At 38.7% G+C, this 20,326-nt stretch overlaps 1 pseudogene; it reads right to left on the reverse strand.

Moving 5' to 3' along the window:
* Window positions 1-1,599: 1,599 nt before the first annotated feature.
* On the reverse strand, window positions 1,600-6,553 carry LOC127196669 (serine/threonine-protein phosphatase 2B catalytic subunit beta isoform-like; annotated as a pseudogene).
* Window positions 6,554-20,326: the final 13,773 nt, after the last annotated feature.

Consider the following 20,326-nt stretch of genomic DNA (forward strand, 5'->3'; position numbering starts at 1 on the left):
TAAGAGAAATATAGGAGATAAGGAAATAGAAGGATCCAGAGGATCTTAGAAACCTACAAGAAGAACATCATAACTGGTGGATCAGGGTCCAGGAGTGTCTGCTCAAACTATTGCACTAACCAAGGACAATACAAGCAGTAAACATCGAACCCCTACTCTGATCTAGCCAATGAACAGGACATTCTCCGCAGTTGTGTGGAGACCAGGGACTGACTCTGACATGAGCTCTGGTGCCCCGTATTTGACAACCTCCCCTTCGTGGGGAGCCGTGGTGGCACTCAAAGAAAAAACAGGCAGACTACCAAGAGGAGGCTTGTTAGCCTGTGACCATAAAGTGGAAGAGGAGATGCCCCTCGGACATGAACCTAAGGGAAGGTAATAGGGTTGGGGTGGGAAGAACGGAAGGATAAGAGTGATGAGAGAACAATTGAGTTGTAATCTGAATAAAATAATTTTTAAATTTAAATTAAATTAATTTTTTAAAAAAGAGCCAACAATGAGGAAAGCATCTCCCCCCTCGCTCCCCCCACCACCACCACTACTCGAGTCCCATGCCCCAGCCCCACACTCAGCAAAGAGATATGTAGTCTGGGGAAATTCAAACAAATCTTGAAAAGTACAGCCAAAAAGCCACCTTGACAAGGGATTCAGCTGCACTGATAGCTGTGCTGTAATAGAGAAATAGAGATTTAAGCCAAGAATTTGAGACTTCCTTGGGAACAAAGGAACTTTTAGAGACTCTTCAGTGTGTATGTCTGAAAGCTTTTTGCCACGGACTGCTAAAGATGATATCACTATAGTATTAGGGGGGCTGGGATGGTTGTCTCAGTGGCTAAAAGCACTTCCTCCTCTTCTAGGGGACCCGAACCCAGCTCCCAGCACCCAAATCAGACATCACATAACTACCCATAACTCCAGCTCTAAGAGGATCTGATGCCCTCTACTCACCTCTGTGGGCACAGTACACACATGACACATCAGGAGACGTAGTTAAACTCGTTTAAAATTGTATTGATCAAGGAAAGAGAGAAAGCTGCTTACAAAGTGCAGAGAAAGATCTTTGACCACTTTAAGATGTTGCCAATAGCCCATAGAGTTACCACACACAAGTATAATGGCATCTTCCCTTTCTTACAGGGCCTAAATTTCACCACTATTTCCTACAATTAGCGTTTATTTTCTGCTGCCCTGTGCTGCATCGTTTTAGACAATGAGACAGTAAGATAGAGGCTTAATTTTAATGTCCTCCTTTGTAGTAGATGGACTTCCATTATTTTCAGTCTTATTACCAATCTCCTCAGATCTAATCTTTCCTAAACATTTCTAGGCTACTTAATGAGTTACTTCTGACTTTTATAACTTACTGAAAATTCATTAAAGACTTCATTAATTTTTCACCAATCTACAAACCTTATCGCTGCAGTTTTTATTAGCCAAGATATAATTAACTAGGTCTGACTTTTTAATTTTAGGGACAAGTCATTTGCCTACACTATCAACAGTTTTATAATAATTACATTTTTACTCCATCAGATTTCTCTCCAAAATATGTCCTGTAATTAGAATTCCACAGTTAGTATCTCATAGCCTTAGTGGCATTTACATCTGTCCTCTGTTACTCTCAGTCTTTAAGTAATGAATATTTTGTAATTCCTCTACTTTAAAGAAATCAATAACAATACCATGCTCAAAAATCACAGACTCTATTGTAGAAGTGTCTACTAATGGAAAAACTTAATCTTTGTTTTCTGACATTTGTACTTTATGCATGCTGTCCTACCCGTTTCATATCCGCAGATTCAACATAAAATAAAAAATTTGCAAAAACAGCATGCATATGTACTGAGCATGTATAATCATTATCACTGTCATTAACTATTCAGCACAACTGCTTACATAGCACTTGCATTATAGTAGGAATAAATAATCCATGTCTACCTCACATCTGTGAAGGAATTATGTAGATTATGCCCTTTTATGTAAAGGAAGCTGTCCACCCCAATCCTGAAACCAGTCCCCGATGGCTACAGAGGAATGACTAATACCCACTGGTTATCCAATTTCATCACATAGTAAAATACAAGTTAAATGTTACTTACTGAGTCTTAGCAGAGAATGAACAGTGTCACCTACAGTGTCACCTCTTCGTTGGAGCTGATGTGAATGCAGCCAGCCGCTGCAGAGGCATTTCGTGGCTCTGGTTCCCAGGAAGCATTAAAGACAACAAATATACAACAACTCCTGTAGGTTTCTTGTGTCTAGTTCTGGAATCTCTATAACCTGTTTTTCTACAAAGATGCAACACAAATTTAAAAAAAAACGGGTAAATATCCAAATAATTGCATCAATTTAGGCTTGACCTTATATTTCTCTTGATACTGTTTAAAAATTCTGAGGAGATTTAAATGGCAATTACTCAGTTTGTTTGTTTGTTTGTTTGCTTGTTTTAATCAGTGTTTTCAGTCATTATATAAGATGTTCACTGCAATAATTATTTAATTTTTAAAAATATTTTTTAAGTGATAAGCCTTTGGAGTTTGTTTAATACTACATCTGTTTAGCAGAATAATGTAACATATTTCCCACTAGGGCCTATGACCTGTCTAGCCGGAGTTTCTTGCCTGTCCTACCAACTATGGTTTTTATCTTGAGGAGTGGGACTTAAATCCAAGCAGAAAGTGGTTGGTTTATGCTTTACCACTATTGCCTCGGGGACCATCCAGAACAGTCACTATTGCATCATGCAGAATTCACCTCAGGAAAAGATGGATGGTTAATTTTGCCTCAGGTGTCATGCATAATGTCTTAAAGCACTAAAAAAAAAATCTAACAGGGATGATGTTTCCAGATCAGTCCCAGCTCCATTTCTCCGTGTTCTATAACTCAAGGAAGTAGTCTTCAGCAATAGGACCTTTCCAACAAGTTCTGAAGGTAGCCAAGAACACTGACAATAGCCTATGATATTTGGGAGTTTTCAGGGCCTTGATGGCCAACAAACCAAAACAATTAACCCATTTCTAGCACTGGATTCTTATTTGGTAGCCTGTGGTGTCTAGTGGCAGCATTGTTACCATGTTATAGGGAAACATTTTAACTTTTTGCATGTTTCTGGAGGGGGGGGTGAGGGTGTGCCCAAGCAATGCACTTCTACAGTAGAAGGAACTATTTCCAGAAATGCTACATACTACATAAAAATTAGTCAAATGTGTGATTGCTGGAAACATTTGAAAGCCAGTCTAGCCTAATGCTACTTTGAACTTTCTTTTAGTGTAGATTCAGTGTGCTGTACATCCCAATGTAAACATTGCATTAGGTCTTTATCTAATATTGTTTTACCTTCCTGTATCTGTGGTGTTATTTATTAAATAATTATAAAAAATGAAGCAAAACATAAAAGCTAACCCTGTGACCTTTTTTGTAACAACCAAAAAGTACCATATATTAAACAGAGATATATTTTTCTCCCAAAAGCACTGAAACTCAAAACTAATATTGAAAAAAAGGAGAAAATCTCAGGGAAATATTCTCATCTAAAATGCTCCTGAAATAGCTTGTATAATATGAATATGAATGAAACTGTGTTTTCTAAATAAGCTTTTGGCATTATTAAGCCTAGACCCTTAAATAGGCAACCAGGGCTGTCCCAACTTTTTCCCTAAAGAACCCTTTAGAATTACAAAGCAGCCAGGCAAGCAGTTTGTTTTTCGTATAATTTTTCTCATGCAAAATAAAGGCACACTTAATAACACCTTTTCAATTTTGACTTACATGATTTAAATTCAAGCCTTTATAACAATAGCTTAATATCTAATGTTACATCCATATTCAGAATGCACCAAGTGCAGAAATAAATGCAACAAACCTAAAATCAAGGTGCTACAAAACAGCTTCTATATGAAAAGATAGACAAGCATCTGATAAAGTACTTTAATTAAGTATATATTTACAGACATACAGCTGCCGTAAAGGAAGACAGACAGATTTAGGAAAGTAGCTATATCTGCAGAGGAAGGGAACAGCAAGTTACAATCAATTTTATACATGGGACATTTGACAAACACCACAGAAAACAAACTCTAATCATTTACCAGGCTACAAACCTTGCCAGAAATCTTTTGGCAAATGAAGTTCACAAAGGAAGTTTTGGGGTCTAAGCAGAATTTTAACGCAAAAATTAAACATTTGACAATATAATACAATTATATAAATTTTTTAAAGTAATAAACTTGGCATTACGTTTCCGTTTTAGCAATCTGTATGTCCCTGACCCATTCTTGAGTGAGGTTTTTAAAAGGGTGCACTAGACAAATGAAAAAATAAATATTTCAGAATTATGACATGAGCTGCTCCCAGATCACTTTAAGAAAAGCTGGGGAACTGACCATTATTTTCCATTAAAAGATAACCCGGTCAGCCGGGCGTGGTGGAGCACGCCTTTAATCCCAGCACTCGGGAGGCAGAGGCAGGTAGATCGCTGTGACTTCGAGGCCAGCCTGGTCTACAAAGGAGTCCAGGACAGCCAAGATACACAGAGAAACCCACAAAAAAAAAAAAAAAAAAAAAAAACCAACCCGGTCTATCAATATTATGTCCAGGTCAGGTACTAACCAGATGCTGCCTATCAGCTGCTAAAACAGGAAGTGAAAAGCAGAAGGAGTCCCTGCATGCTCTGGTGTAGTGCTAGCAAAAGAGTGCACTGTACCTCAGTCCATCTAAGGCACAGCAAGTTACATAGCACAGTTACCGCTTTGTGTGGCCTGGGATCCTCCAGCCAGCCCTCCACTAGGCAACATGCCTGTGTGAGTCAGGCCCTTGAGGGTCAGCACACTTTCATTCTCCTCGCTGAGAACAGAGGAAACCCTTGCCATCTTGCCAATTCCTGGGATTTTGTTTCTTATGACTTCCTTCCAGGCTACAGCTGAACCATAAAACTGGTCTTGACCTTCTGTTATCAATTCACCATCTGAGCAGATACTGAAAACATCTCCCAATATTTCTGTCACTTTTTCTCCAACAAATGGTAAAGACCATGTGAAGACATGCACAAATTTGGGCAACCAGTAAGGGTGTGGAGAGCAATTAAACTGTCAGATGTTCATCACAATATTTTCATACTTTAATACAACAGCCTTATTACTATAGACATGTAAGTAATTAGGTGCCAAAAATGTGTTATTAATGAAGGAAACCCTGTGTTTGACTTTTCCCTGTGCATTCCATAGCCTGCATCTTGATCTCCATGAGCTCTAATAATCAATAATAAATTATTGTTTTGCAAAAACTCACACACTGCTGAATAGTTATAAAACTAAGGACACCCTTGAAGTGCATTATGACTAAAAGGGCCTTGTGATTTTTCATTTCCAGAGTCTTCAGAAGGAGCAGACCACAGCAAGTCACACATTGGTCCAAACGTAGGTGGCCCTTAAAATCTGTCTAATCTCCTAATATCATTCAGTGAGTGTGTTTCCGTGAACGTCCACCATGAACACAGAAATTGTTGCTTTAGAAATGTAGCAAGGGGTAAGCTGTTGAAAGCTTCCATAGGAGCTTCATAGACTCCTTCTGAATATTTACTTTTACATTCCTCTTAAAGGTAAAATATTCAGTGAAGTGTCTGCATTCATGGTTGCCTCTCAGAAGGAATAATGTACTTGGGTATAGCATCTTCAGGATCCATAAGTAGAAGACACACTCTGTACTAAAAGAACCTCTGTAGAAGGATCCAGAGGGTCCTAGAAACCTACAAGTAGAACATTATGATAGGCAGATTTGGGCCCAGGGGTCCCGCTCAAACTAAGGCACCAGCCAAGGACAATACAGGCGGTAAACTTTAAACCTCTACCCAGATCTAGCCAAAGGTCAGAACATTCTCCACAGTTGTGTGGAGAGTGGGATATGACATTCTCACGAACTCTGGTGCCTCACATTTGACCATGTCCCCTGGAAGGGGAGACCTGGTGGCACTCAGAGGAAGGACAGCAGGTTGCCAAGAAGAGACTTGATACCCTATGAGCATATACAGGGGGAGTTAATCCCCCTCAGGAACAGTCATAGGGGAGGGGAATAATGGGAAAATGGGGTGGGGAAGAATGGGAGGATACAAGGGATGGGATAACCATTGAGATGTAACAAGAATAAATTCATAAAAAAAATTTAAAAAGAGAGAAAATAATAATAATAATAATAATAATAATAATAATAATAATAATAATAATAATAATAATAATAATAATAAAAGAACCTCTGTCCACATAATCGCCAACAAAAAAGTACCGTGTATTAGCAGGTGATCATCCTACTTCAAAAAGTTTCATCAGATCAAAAAATTGGCCATGGATGCCACCACACACTGTAATTGGACCATCTACTTCTATCCTGGTTTTTCCTACTGAAGCATAGCAATGCCCTCACTGATAACTCTTGGAGCAGTTTCTTCATCTCCCCGAACTTCTTTTACCAGGTGAACATCACCCCTGGATATCGCATCCATGACAAATGCTTCTTCAGATGTCAACCAGTGAGTTGCAGGGGGAAATGGACAGCTTTGAAGACACAGTCAGTCCAAGGGGTGGAGGTGGCTACAAGAGCCAATAGGCGGCACCCCTGGGGAACATGGCCAGTTTATTTTATTATTAGATAACATACATTAAAAGGTAGAAACTAGAGTATTAATTACTTGTATCTGAATACATTTACTCAATCAGGAAAGATAAATTGAAGAGAGGGAAAAAGAAAGAATATCCCAACAAAGGGTAAAGTACAGTACACAAAAGTTTAAGACACATTTACAAATGTTTAAGCATGCTGGAGACTTCAAAAAATAATACTATTAACTACAAACACAGAGTGAATACCAAATTCCTATTGAGCTATAGTATATGAGATCATGGTGCACATGAAAAATATGGTACGATCCAAGGAAGAGGGAGCCTCAATGCTCATAGATCTGGGAATGGATGCAGAGGAACAGTAAGACTAACACTAGTCATGCAGGAGAAAAATGAACGTGTTCAGGAAGCAATCAGAATACATCAGCCCAGAGACATGAACACAGAACATGTAAAACAGCCATTTCATTTCTATCTCATCAGATTTCCAATCAAACTAATTTAGTTTTCTTAGGAGACGTTCCCTAGATAACAGTTGCATCTTAGAGCTATAAATATCCCACCAGCCAATGAAATGGATCCATTGTCTCTGAAGAGGCAATGGAAGACAGTCTCTGAAAGTAGAAGAGAAAACAGTCTTTTCCTTAGTGGACAGGCATCATTCTCCAAAACTAGATAGGCTTGTCTTGGTAATACATGGTTAGCTAAATAGTTATGCAAGGACATTAACCAGGTCACCAAAAACATGGACAGAGATGGAGAAGGCACTTTGACCATTTCCCATGGGACAGAACCCATTATATGAGCCTGTAACTCAATGGAGAGATGTCCACACACGCTAACTGAAGTTTAAGGTTTTACGTTGACAGCCCAGAAAGCAGTAAGGAAGAAGCAAGCCTTCCTCCATGAACAGAATGGAGAGATCCTGAGTCCCATTTATGCAGCTGCATCACGATTGTCCTAGAAGGAAAATTGAGTCAAGGCATCATCCTAACCCTCCTCCTTCCTTCCGAGAAGGCCCTAACCCCACAGAAAATCCTCACTTAAAATACTAGAGAAAGGGGGAAGACAGGTTTTCTTCCATGTTTGTTTAGAATTTCAGCAAGGAAAAGGGGCTTTCATACTTCTGGTCCCTGCTGGCTCCATCCTTAGAATGCATGGAAAAGACATAGTGGAGAGACTGTATTCGTCTGTCTTCATGTCTTTGTGACAAATCCTCGAGAAAACTTAAGAGGAGATATTTCCTTGGAGTGATGGTTTCAGAAGACCCTTGTTTCATGGCAACAGGAATGTAGAAGAGATGCTTCTCATCCTGGCAGACAGGGCACAAAGAGAATATAAACTTGAAAGTTATATATCCAGTGACCTATTTCCTGCAGCTAGGCCACACCTCTTATGTTTCCAGCAACTCTCAAAAATAGCACTGCCCGCAAAATACTAAGCATACATGGCAGATTTCATATTCAAACCATAATGTTCTATTGTAGCTAAGGCTTGTTAAAATCTGTTACAAACATGCTTGCTACTATAAGGCAGATAATCAGCTTAAAATAAAACCTACAGTACACTTAAGCAAGTAGTGAGTAAAATCCACATCACAGTAAAATGCTCAAAGTCCCTCAAAAGCTATAGTTGCCATCCCTGTGTCCAGACCAAGAATGCTGTTTTTGTTCGGTTTTGTTTGTGTTTTCCGAAATACCCCCTGTGTATGGGTTCTTCTTCTATATAACTATGTGAGTGTCAGCTCTAATTGGCAGATGGTTTAGAGGTCCAAATCTCTTGGAGGTTCAGTAGCATAGCAGAGAGCCTGTGTGATTCAAAGGGAATGTTTTAATCTACCAGGAGATACGAGGTGTCACAGCCGTTGTGTGAACTCTGGCAGGCTTGCTGCCCTGAGGAAGCAGGCTATTGTCTCTAATACTTTGAGTTCAGCAGTTTTAATTCCCACCTCTGTGTGATGTTTGACAGTTCATTCATTCCAAGAGCTTCAGAGCAGCACAGGTGACTCAGGATCACATAGTTATTTTAAGGATATGTCGCTTCTGTTTATTTTTTAATGCTAAGGAGAATGAGCTGAGTGTGTTGGAGGAAGACCTTTGTGCACAAAAGAAACTGCTTTCTCAAAAAAAGAGAGCTTGACATTTAGAGCTTTGCACTTCTCTGGGGGACAGCTTCCTTAAGCCTGAAATATTGATTGGGGCCAGAGTTGGAGACTCCATCCTGCAACACCCCCTCTCAAGAAGTGAAGCTTTGAAAGACTCAAAGAAGGCAATGGAATGATCCACACAAACTTTTCTGTATTATTTGCTGCAATGCCTGGAATGTATCTCTTTGCCCAGTTGACAAAGGAATTCTTAATGTCAATCGGAATTCCAACTAGAAACATGACTCAGGGTTGGAGTTTACAGAGTTAACAGAGAAGAGTCATTTATACTAGAAGAAAGAGTAGGGAGAAGAGATCCTTGGTAAGCAACTATTCACAATGTGGTTCGTGGTTCGTTGTCAGGGATCACAGGGACAAAAGAACAGACAGAAGAAGAAAGAGAAAAATGAGGGACCATTCCAGATCATTTGTGGGGAAAGAGATAGAAACTAGAATAACCAAGCAGGTCATGAATGGAGGAGGGCCTCGGGGTATTGAACATTTCCTACTGCCTCTCGAAATTGAAGTTTGCCACTGATAGATTCAATGAGCAAGAAAATTACTGACTTCAGTTAGGTACCTGCCAATGACTCCACCCATGTACAATGGATGCTCCCAATCTTTGTTAAATTAAATGGCTCACAAGAAAAAAATTTAAAATCCTGTACCTAGGAAAGAGACTGGTAGGGCTTGGGGGAGGGTTGGTAGGCACCAGAAGAAAGTAAGAGAACGTAGGGAAGACTGAAATAGGGATGTATTACATACGTGTATGAAATTATGAAACAACAAAGTTAATGTTAAAAATACAATAAAAAGTAAAGTCAAATGCAAGATGGGTGGCAACAAGGTGCTGGTTCAGGTGGCAGATACACAATAGCTATTTCCTAAGAGACACTCATCATATTTTTCATGGAGACTTTTCAGAAGAAAAGGAGCATTTGTATTGTAAAACCGCTGAACTTACTAAGAAGGTCATTACCAATAATGAAGGAGCAACATCTGAAATTTATTTCATGTGCTCCAAACGAACATTTTATATCTCAATAGAAAATGACTCTTTCATCACATTTCAATACCTTATATCAACATAAAAGCCAATGTAAAATTATATTGAACTTCTCTCTGTGTAAAGACTGACCGTGTTTCAACAAAACAGGAAAAAAAGGTCGACTGCTATTCACAGAAGCAGTTCTTGAAGCCTAAGCAATTCATGGTTTGGATGCCAAAGACTTGTTTTTTAAAATAAATAGCTCACCGTTGTTTTTTGACATCTCTCATTTTTATATCCCATGTTTCTGTGTCACTATTTTTCTCACACTCTTAGCCTAAATCCTTCCTACGGCCATCATATCGAGGCAAAAAGTACAGTCTGCCACTGGTTTTCATGACACATACTTCTTTGTTGACATTTTGTTTGTTTCACACAAGGCCCAAGCCTATTAGAGTTCCCAGCATTCTTCATTCTTCTATTGACTATCCCTGTGAAGTTGATAAGTTGTGTGGAAGAAGGAAAAGAGGAAGGGAAGGAGAGATGAAGGAAAAAATTTCCCACTGCTTAGAAAAGCACTACTGTCATGAAGTTCCTGCAACCACCCACCAGCTCCAGCCAACACTCTTGAGAATCAAAATCTGTCTCATTAAGGCACCACTACTAATCATCTCTCTCCAGGGTCCTTTGATTATCTTGCCTGGTTTTGGAAGCTTCAGTTATTTTCAGTTATCATTTCAGTCCTTTCAAAATGGACATCTTTTTTATTTCTAAAGAATGATTTATGAAATGTACAAGAATACCTAGTTACCTCAGGAGTATTTAAAGCAAACCTTCATCAAGAACTCCATTCATCTGGTTTCCCCCACACCTTTGGAAACTGCATGCATATCGCTGAAGGTCACATCATTTAACTCAATTAAGATAGAAATGCTGAACACTTCCATTTTACCCTAACATGTTACAATGAAATGCTAACTTCTAGAAACTAGCTATTTCCTTTGAAAGAGCAACTTTTATTACTCAAATTAGTTCTGCATTGAATGATAAGCTGTCATTTCTAATAGCCTCAGTTCTATGACACTTATACATTAACAAATGTATTTCTGAGAAAAATAATACTTAGGAAGGGCACCTGACTAAGATGTTGTCTTTACCATAAATGCAATATGTTCAATAATCTTCATAAGAAAACTATTTTAATATTTAGTAGTAATTTAGATGAGTATGTGCTTTTCATTATAATCACAAATTTATTTCTGCTAAGCTTGTGATCAACATTAATCAAATACACAAAAGCGCTGCACTCTTGATGAGCTGACCCCTTTATGAAAGTATGGAAAAAGATGAGGCCATGGAAAAAGTGTCCCTACAAACCACTGCATAGAAGATGGGCTGGGTTAAGGAGGTGATTATGGGGAAATCGAACACTATTTGTGTGGCTGGGCATAAGTAGGTAACTTCACAAGTTGCTCTCTGACAATTGAAGTTCTATTAAAGTTTTTCAACTAAAGCCGTTCTTGCGAAATATCTCTACTAGGAGGATTTCCACAAATTTGACTTAGGGCAAAATGTGAGCAATTTCTAAGTAAATTATTGATCAAAATCCTCTCTGCTAATAAAAAACATGCATAATTGGTCTGCTTAATTAAGAGTACAGGATTTGCATTTAAACTGATTTGCATTGCTCTCCATGGAATATGCCACTAAACACTTTCATTCATTCATTCAATCATTCATTCAAAGAAACCTATTATTTTCCTATAAGAAGTCACAAGCTATCCTGAGCTGCCCAGACCTTGAATCTTTAAGTAGGTAACTCCATTTTATCGCATCGCCCTAAAATTCTCAATCACCATCTCTTTTGTTTTTAGCTTTGATAACTAGTTTCCCATCTCATATTTGCTCTTATCACACCTTATCCTCCCTTCATACTTCTTGCTTCAGTACCTTTCATCTGATCAAGGGCAGTCATGCTTACTTTTCTTCACAGGTCACTTCTTTGAGTATGACTTTCATTCTTCCTCAGGCTACAGCCAATGTCCTCTTCTCCAAGGAGGAACAAATGTGGGGTATTGCTGGCACCTACAAGCCCAGCCTAGGCCATGTGTTTTCAATTGAATTTCAGTGCCGGGAAAAGCTAAAAAGAAACAAACAACAAACAAAAACATTCTATGGAGAGCATAATTATGAATTATGCAAAATTCTCTTCTACTTACTTTCATATATTATACAAGAAAATAATGATTATAAACAGAGATGGCAAGATGTCTAGGGGACAGCATAAAAGCATACACAAAAAACTCTAAAACAATATGGCGTCTCCACTTTCCAGCTATCCCAAATAAAACAACTCAGAGAATTCAAACACAACGGAAAAACAAGAAAATGACCTCAAATCCTTAGTAATGAGGATGATAATGGAGGAAACAAATAAAATTTGTCATCAAATGCAGCAAGACGCAGCCAAACAGGTGAGAGACATAAAAGAAGCACATAGAGTGGAACTTAAAAATTTTCAGGAAAGTGCAAATAACCAGATGAAAGAAATAAATAAAACGGTTCAAGCTCAGAAGACCTATAAAAAGGAAACAGAAAAAACTCAGGCATATACAAACAATCAGATGAAAGAAATCAAAAAATCAGTTCAAGATCTGAAGATGAAAATGGATTCAATGACAAACACACAGACAGAAGAAAACGAGAACGTGAGACCTCAGAGAAGAAGGTGAGCAACACAGAGGTGAGCTTTTCTAACAGAATCCAAAGGATGGGAAGAACGAATCTCAGGACTAGAAGATACAATCACAGATCTTGAAGCAACCATTAAAGAAAATGTAAAGTCTGGAAAACTCCTGACACAAAACATCCAAGAAATCAAGGACACCATGAAAAGAAGAAATCTGAGGATAATAGGCATTGAAGAATGAGAAGATATCAGACTCCAAGGCCCAGAAACTATTCTCAACAAAATCATAGAAAAAAATTTCCCCAATCTAAAGAAAGAGATGCAATAAACATACAAGAGGCCTACAGAACACCAAATAGAATTGACCAGAAAAGAAAAACTGCCTGTCACATAATAATCAAAACACAAAACATACAGAATAAAGAAAAAATATTAAAAGCTGCAAGGGAAAGGGACCAAATAACATTTAATGGCAAACCTATCAGAATTACATCCGAATTCTTAGCCGAGACCATCAAAGCCAGAAGAACCTGGACAGAGATCCTGCAAATCCTAAGAGACCACAGATGCCAGGCCAGACTACTTTACCCAGAAAAACTATCAATAACCATTGATGGAGAAAACAAAATATTCCATGACAAAAACAATTTCAAACAGTACCTATCCACAAATCCAGCTTTACAGAAGGTACTAGAAGGAAAACTCCATTCCAAAGGGTCAAGCTACAACCAAAACTACTCAGGAAATAGAAAACTATACCATGGCTTAAACACAACTACACAAATGCTCAACTGGAACCAACATCAAAATTAAGACTCTTAATAGTCATTGGTCATTAATATCTCTCAACATCAATGGTCTCAATTCTCCAATAAAAAGACACAGACTAACTGAATGGGTGCATAAACAAAATCCAACCTTCTTCTGCATTCAAGAAACACATCTCACCCATAACGATAGGCATTACCTCAGGGTAAAAGGTTGGAAAAAATATTCCAAGCAAATGGTCACAAGAACAAGCAGGCATAGCCATTTTAATATCAAACAAAATAGACTTTCAAACAAAATTAATCAAAAGGGACGAGGAAGGACACTTCATACTCATCAAAGGTAAAGTCAACCAAGATGACATCACAATTCTGAACATCTATGCTCCCAATACAAGGGCACCCACATTTGTAAAAGATCTGCTAAAAAAGCTTAAACCACACATCGATCCCCACACAATAATACTGGGAGACTTCAACACCCCACTCTCACTGAAGGATAAGTCATTGAAACAGAAACTAAGCTGAGAAATAACATCATTAACCAATGCCATGGGTCAAATGGATCTAACAGATATCTATAGAACCTTTCACCCAAACAAGAAAGAATATACTTCTTCTCTGCACCCCTTGGAACCTTCTCCAAAATTGATCACATTGTAGGTCACAAAGCAGGCCTCAACAGATACAAGAGGATTGAAATAATACCTTATACCTATCAGATCACCATGGTCTTAGGCTGCAATTCAAGAACAACAGAAATAACGAAAAGCCTACACGTACGTGGAAACTAAACAACTCTCTGCTAAGTGACACTTGGGTCAGGGAAGAAATAAAGAAAGAAATCAAAGAGTTTCTGAAATTCAATGAAGAAGAAGAAACAACATACCCAAATTTGTGGGATACATCGAAAGCAATGCGAAGAGAAAAATTCAGAGCACTAAGTGCCTTTAAAAAGAAACTGTAAACATCACACATAAGCATTGTAACGACACAACTGGAAGCCCTAGAAAAAAAAGATGCAGAAACACCCAAAAGGAGTAGACGTTTGGATATAATCAAACTCAGGGCTGAAATTAACAAATTAGAAACTAAGAAAACCAGTCCAAAGAATCAACAAACCAAGAGCTGGTTCTTTGAGAAAGTCAACAATTTAGAAAGACCGTTAGCCAAACTAAGTAAAAGGTAGAGAGACAGTATTGAAATCAACAAAATCATAAATGAAAAGGGAGGCATAACAACAGACACTGAAGAATCATAAGATCCTACTTTGAAGGCATATATGACACAAAATTTAAAAATCTAAGGGAAATGGATGATTTTCTTGATCAATTTCACTTGCCAAAGTTGAGTGAAGAACAGATAAACAAGCTAAATAATCCCATTTCCCCTACAGAAATAGAAGCAATCATTGATAGTCTCTCAACCAAAAAAAGCCCAGGGCCAGATGGTTTCAGTGCAGAATTCTACCAGACCTTCCAGGGCGAGCTAATACCGATACTCTTCAAGCTACTCCAAAAGATAGAAATGGATGGAAAATTATCAAATTCATTCTATGAGGCCATAGTCACATTAATACCTAAACCTCACAAAGAATCAACAAAGAAAGAGAATTTCAGACCAATTTCCCTTATGAACATCGATGCAAAAATACTAAATAAAATACTGGCAAATGAATACAAGAACATATCAAAGATATCATTCATCATGACCAAGTAGGCTTCATTCCAGGCATGCAGGCAGAAATCCATCAATGTAATCCACCATATAAACAAACTGAAGAGAAAAAAAACCACATGATCATCTCTTTAGATGCAGAGAAAGCATTTGATAAAATCCAACACCCATTCATGTTTAAAGTTTTAGAGAGATCGGGGATACAGGCGCTTTCCTCAACATAATAAAGGCTATATACAGCAAGCCAATAGCCAACATCAAAGTAAATGGTGAGATACTCAAGGAAATTCCTCTAAAATCGGGAACAAGGCAAGGCTGCCCACTCTCTCCATAGCTCTTCAATATAGTACTCGAAGTTCTAGCCAGAGCAATAAGACAACAAGAGGAGATCAAGGGTATCCAAATGGGAAAGGAGGAAGTCAAATTATCCCTATTTGCAGATGATATGATAGTATACATAAGCAACCCTCAAAATTCCACCAGAGAACTCCTACAGCCGACAAACACCTTCAGCAAATTGGCTGGATACAAAATTAACTCAAAAAGTCTGTAATCTTCCTATACACAAATGACAAGCTTGCAGAGGAAGAAATTAGGAAAACCACACCCCTCACATTAGTCACAAGCAATATAAAATATTTAGTAGTTACTCTAAGCAAGTGAAGGAGTTGTTTGAAAAAAAATTTTCAAAACTCTGAAGAAAGAGATTGAAGATGTCCTGAGAAGATGGAATGATCTTCCTTGCTCATGGATCAGGAAAATTAACATAGTAAAAATGGCCATCCTACCAAAAGCAATCTACAGATTCAATGCAATCCCTATCAAAATACCTACACAATTTTTTAAAGACATTGAAAGTTCAATTCTAAACTTCATATGGAAAAACAAAAAACCCAGAATAGCTAAAACAATCTTGTACAATAAAAGGTGCTCCGGAGGAATCTCCATACCTGATCTCAAACTGTACTATAAAGCAGTAGTAGTTAGAACAGCATGGTACTGGCACAGCAACAGGCTGATTGATCAGTGGAATCGAATCGAAGACCCAGATATGAATCCACACACATATGGTCACTTGATTTTGGACAAAGAAGCCAAATCCATTCAATGGAAAAAGGATAGCATCTTCAAGAAATGGTGCTGGTCTAACTGGAGGTCTATGAGTGAAAGAACTGGACCCATTTTTGTCGCCTTGCACCTTGCACAAAACTCAAATCCAAGTGGATTAAAGACCTCAACATAAAACCAGAGACACTAAGTCACTTAGAAGAAAAAGTGGGGAGGAGCCTGGAGCATATTGGCACAGGAGACAACTTCCTGAACAGAACACCAACAGCCCAGGCCTTAATGTCAACAATTAATAAATGGGACCTCATGAGGCTGAGAAGCTTCTGTAAGGCAGGAGACACTGTCAAGAGAACAAAGCGACAGCCTACAGGCTGGGAAAAGATCTTCACCAACCCTACATCTGACAAAGGTCTAATATCCAAAATATATAAAGAACTCAAGAAATTAAACACCACCAAACCGAATAACCCAGTTGAGAAATGGGGCTTGGAACTAAACAGAGAATTCTCAGCAGAGGGATATCAAATGGCTGAGAAACACTTAAAGAAATGCTCAACCTCCTCAGTCATCAGGGAAATGCAAATCAAAACAACTCTGAGATTCCATCTTACACCCATCAGAATGGCTAAGATCAAAAACTCAAGCGACACCACATGCTGGCAAGGGCGTGGGGAGAGAGGAAGACTCCTTCATTGCTGGTGGGAATGCAAACTAGTACAGCCACTTTGGAAATCTATCTGGTGCTATCTCAGAAAAATGGGAATAGGGCTTCCTCAAGACCCAGCTATTCCACTCCTTGAAATATACCCAGACGATGCTCCAGCGCACAACAAGAAAATTTGCTCAACCATGTTCATAGCAGCCTTATTCATAATAGCCAGAACATGGAAACAGCCTAAGTGTCCCTCAGTAGAAGAATGGATAAAGAAACTGTGGTACATATACACTATGGAATACTACTCAACTATTAAAAACAAGGAATTCCCAAAAATTTGTGGACAAATGGATTGAGCTAGAAATGATCATAATGAGTGAGTTAACCGAGAAGCAGAAAGAATCAAATGGTATATACTCACTTATATCTGCATACTAGCCCAAGGGACATGTCCCACGAAAGCCTTCACTTACCATGAAATTGGGACAGAAGGGAGGACATCCTACTGGGACTCTAGATGAGAGAAGCATGGGACAATAGCAAAGTAGAAGGATCCAGAGGGTCCTAGAAACCTACAAGTAGAACATTATGATAGGCAGATTTGGGCCCAGGGGTCCCGCTCAAACTAAGGCACCAGCCGAGAACAATACAGGCAGTAAACTTTAAACCCCTACCCAGATCTAGCCAATGGACAGAACATTCTCCACCATTGAGTGGAGAGTGGGGTATGACTTTCACACGAATTCTAGTGCCTCATATTTGACCATATCCCCTGGAGGGGAGACCTGGTGGCACTCAGAGGAAGGATAGCAGGTTACCAAGAAGAGACTTGATACCCTATGAGCCTATGCAGGGGAAAGGAAATCCCTCTCAGGAACAGTCATAGGGGAGGGGAATAAGGGGAAAAATGGGAAGGAGGGAAGAATGGGAGGATACAAGGGATGGGATAATTGTTGAGATGTAACAAGAATAAATTAATAAAAAATTTAAAAAAAATAATGATCATAAATATAAAACAGAGACTATATAATGTAAAATACTTGACAGAATTCTTTCAGAGTTCAGATAAACATATGACCAAATATACTCAATTTTCCCGGAAAATCCACTTGATGTTGGCATATAATGTTGGCATATAACTAAGTAAGTATGACATAGTCAATGTATACCTAATGTGCTTACATCGGTCGGCTGTCCCAAAGGAAGACAGAGTCATATGCTTCATAGCCCTGTGGTAGAGTGGTGCCCTGTGAACTGGGCTGCCTCATCAATGAACAGCAGCCCCACAGATCTCAGCCTGTACCAGGGCTGTCATGAAGTAGTGTTTACATAAGTTTCTAGCCCAAGGAATAAACTCCAAACATTGCAGCCCCCTAAAGACTGCCTCTGAGACCTGGGCCAGTAGAGGCAAGTGCTTCAGATGCTCAGAGAAAGACTGCACGCCCGTGGGAACACTCGGGCCTCTGGCCTTTGGGAAGTTAGTTGGCTATAGCCAGATCTCATAGTGTGTATGTGTGCAAAGGGTTCCATTTAATCCTCCATATACCCAAGTATAAGTTACCTCATATTTGAATACTTACATACACTCAGTCCCAGCCCTGTGCAGTATTCACTGCCTGTGTTGTGTCTATACAAAAATTCCCACTTGTTTATTTTGGCTATTATTTAAATTTCTCCAGTGTTTTTTTTTTTTTTTTTTTTTTTCCTACCAAAATTCAAAGCATCGTCTTTGATCTTTTCTTTTTATCCAGCTAACCCAACTCCCTGAAGTTCCGAGATCTATCTTGGCACCCTACAAAAGAACTGAATAGATTGGATCTTTTTTTTCTGATTCTCCTTTAAACTTGAAGAAGCACAAGTTAAAAGCTACTGTGCATGCCATGTCACCTAATCACAGCACCAAATGAGGTTTATGCCACTTCAGAAAAGTATTTGTTGCTAATGGCTTTTGGATGACACAGTTGAATGTTTTGGATAACTTTGTTTTTCAAAACCATTAGGTCTGGGTGGCTTTTGTGTTTTATTTTTAATTGCTTAAAAAAGCCTTGAGCATTCCAAGAAAGTAAGACTGAGAAAGAATAATGATATTAAAGTGAGTTTCTGTTTACAGAGATGTCTTTTGAAGGAGGGTGACTAATGTTTGGGAGATGAATCATCGTAACAGAATTGTGGGTGGCAGTTTCATCACAGTCTGTGGACTAATTTGCAATTAAAGAACATTTTTATTCCTTTCTCTTATATAATCCAATACTGAAATGTAAAAAAGAAAAATTTCAATAAATAAAAACACTACAGGGAAGAATTCTAAATAGCAAATGTGCTTCCATGACCATCACACAGTCTGTTGTAACAGTATTTTTATGTTCTAAGTGATACCAGCCACCATTTCCTTGCCTTGGCCTCTTATACCATTATGAGCTACCTCTCCAGGGACATCATTAGACATGGACTCTATCGTCTTTGCAGTCTGAAGTGAGAAATAGATGGTGAAAAAAATTGGCCATCCTTTTCCCACTCGGTTTTAGTAAAAACAAGAGGTACTTTCTGTGTGTGAACAGAGCTCAAGCCTAAACTGAATTAGGTTCTAGAACCTTGGTCCCCATTAACAGTGAGAAAAAATAAGCAAACCTTCATATATCTGGCTTTATAAGAATGCTACTCACCACTGAGAAGTGAAATTAAACTTGAAAATGCTCTGTTCTGTATCTTTTCCTGGCTTCCTGTTGCCTTCGGGACGGGTATCCCCCACCCCCTACCCCACCCCCCACTGACCTTTAGGCAACATGGTGATGGCTAACATCAGGCTTTTTCCTTCTCCTTGTACTCATCATCTTACAAAGACTCAGGTAATATAACCAATGCACTGTCTCCCAGAACCACATCCACCACCACCTCATCTCTGAACGTGGCATTAACTGCAGCATGGAATTTATTTAGAGAAGGTTTTGTTTAGTTCACCGTTTAGAAGAATTAAAGAGTATGACACTCATTCTGGCAAGGCCCCCCTGACTACCTCACCTCACCAACTGTCACCAGTTCAAGCCAGCATCGCAACCTCAGACCAACTACAGGGCAAGCTCAGCGGGAGCCCGGCATCTAAGAAGCGCAGCTGAAAGCAGAGGTTAGTAAACTACTCGGCTTCTAAAAATTCTGTTCAAACGGAAACTTCCCTATTTATTGAGAACCCTAAACATTTTCCATTTTAGAGCCATTCCACAGTCTCATCAAGGCAACGCGTTTAAATTCCAAGAATACCACCCCAAATGTTATCACGATAGAAAAAGAGAAGACAGTGGTGTTAGGAGTGGCAATAACATTTCTATCTTTGCCTCCAGATAGTGCAGCATTTCTTTTCCTTTTAGTTTTATTATCTTTTTAAGTTAACATACAAAGTGGTGGGTTGCACTGGGACATTCCCACACATGTTTGTCATTACCCTCCATGCTTTTTAATCCTCTCTCTTGCTCATCCTTGGCTTTCATGTTACATGCATTTCATTTCTTTGCTTTATCTTCATCCCCGTTCCTCCTCTCTCACAGTTCTCTTTCTACTTTTACATATTACATATGTGTATGTGTAAGCCTATATCTAGTTTCTAAATATGAAAAGACATGAAATATTTATCTTTCTGAGTCTTGTTCCATGTAGAGTGATAAGCTATAGCTCAATCCATTTTTTTGCAAATATCAAATTTTCATTCTTCTTTCCAGTTGAAAAAAATTACCTTT

This window comes from Acomys russatus, chromosome 12 (genome assembly GCF_903995435.1).
Source record: "Acomys russatus chromosome 12, mAcoRus1.1, whole genome shotgun sequence".
NCBI lineage: Eukaryota > Metazoa > Chordata > Mammalia > Rodentia > Muridae > Acomys > Acomys russatus.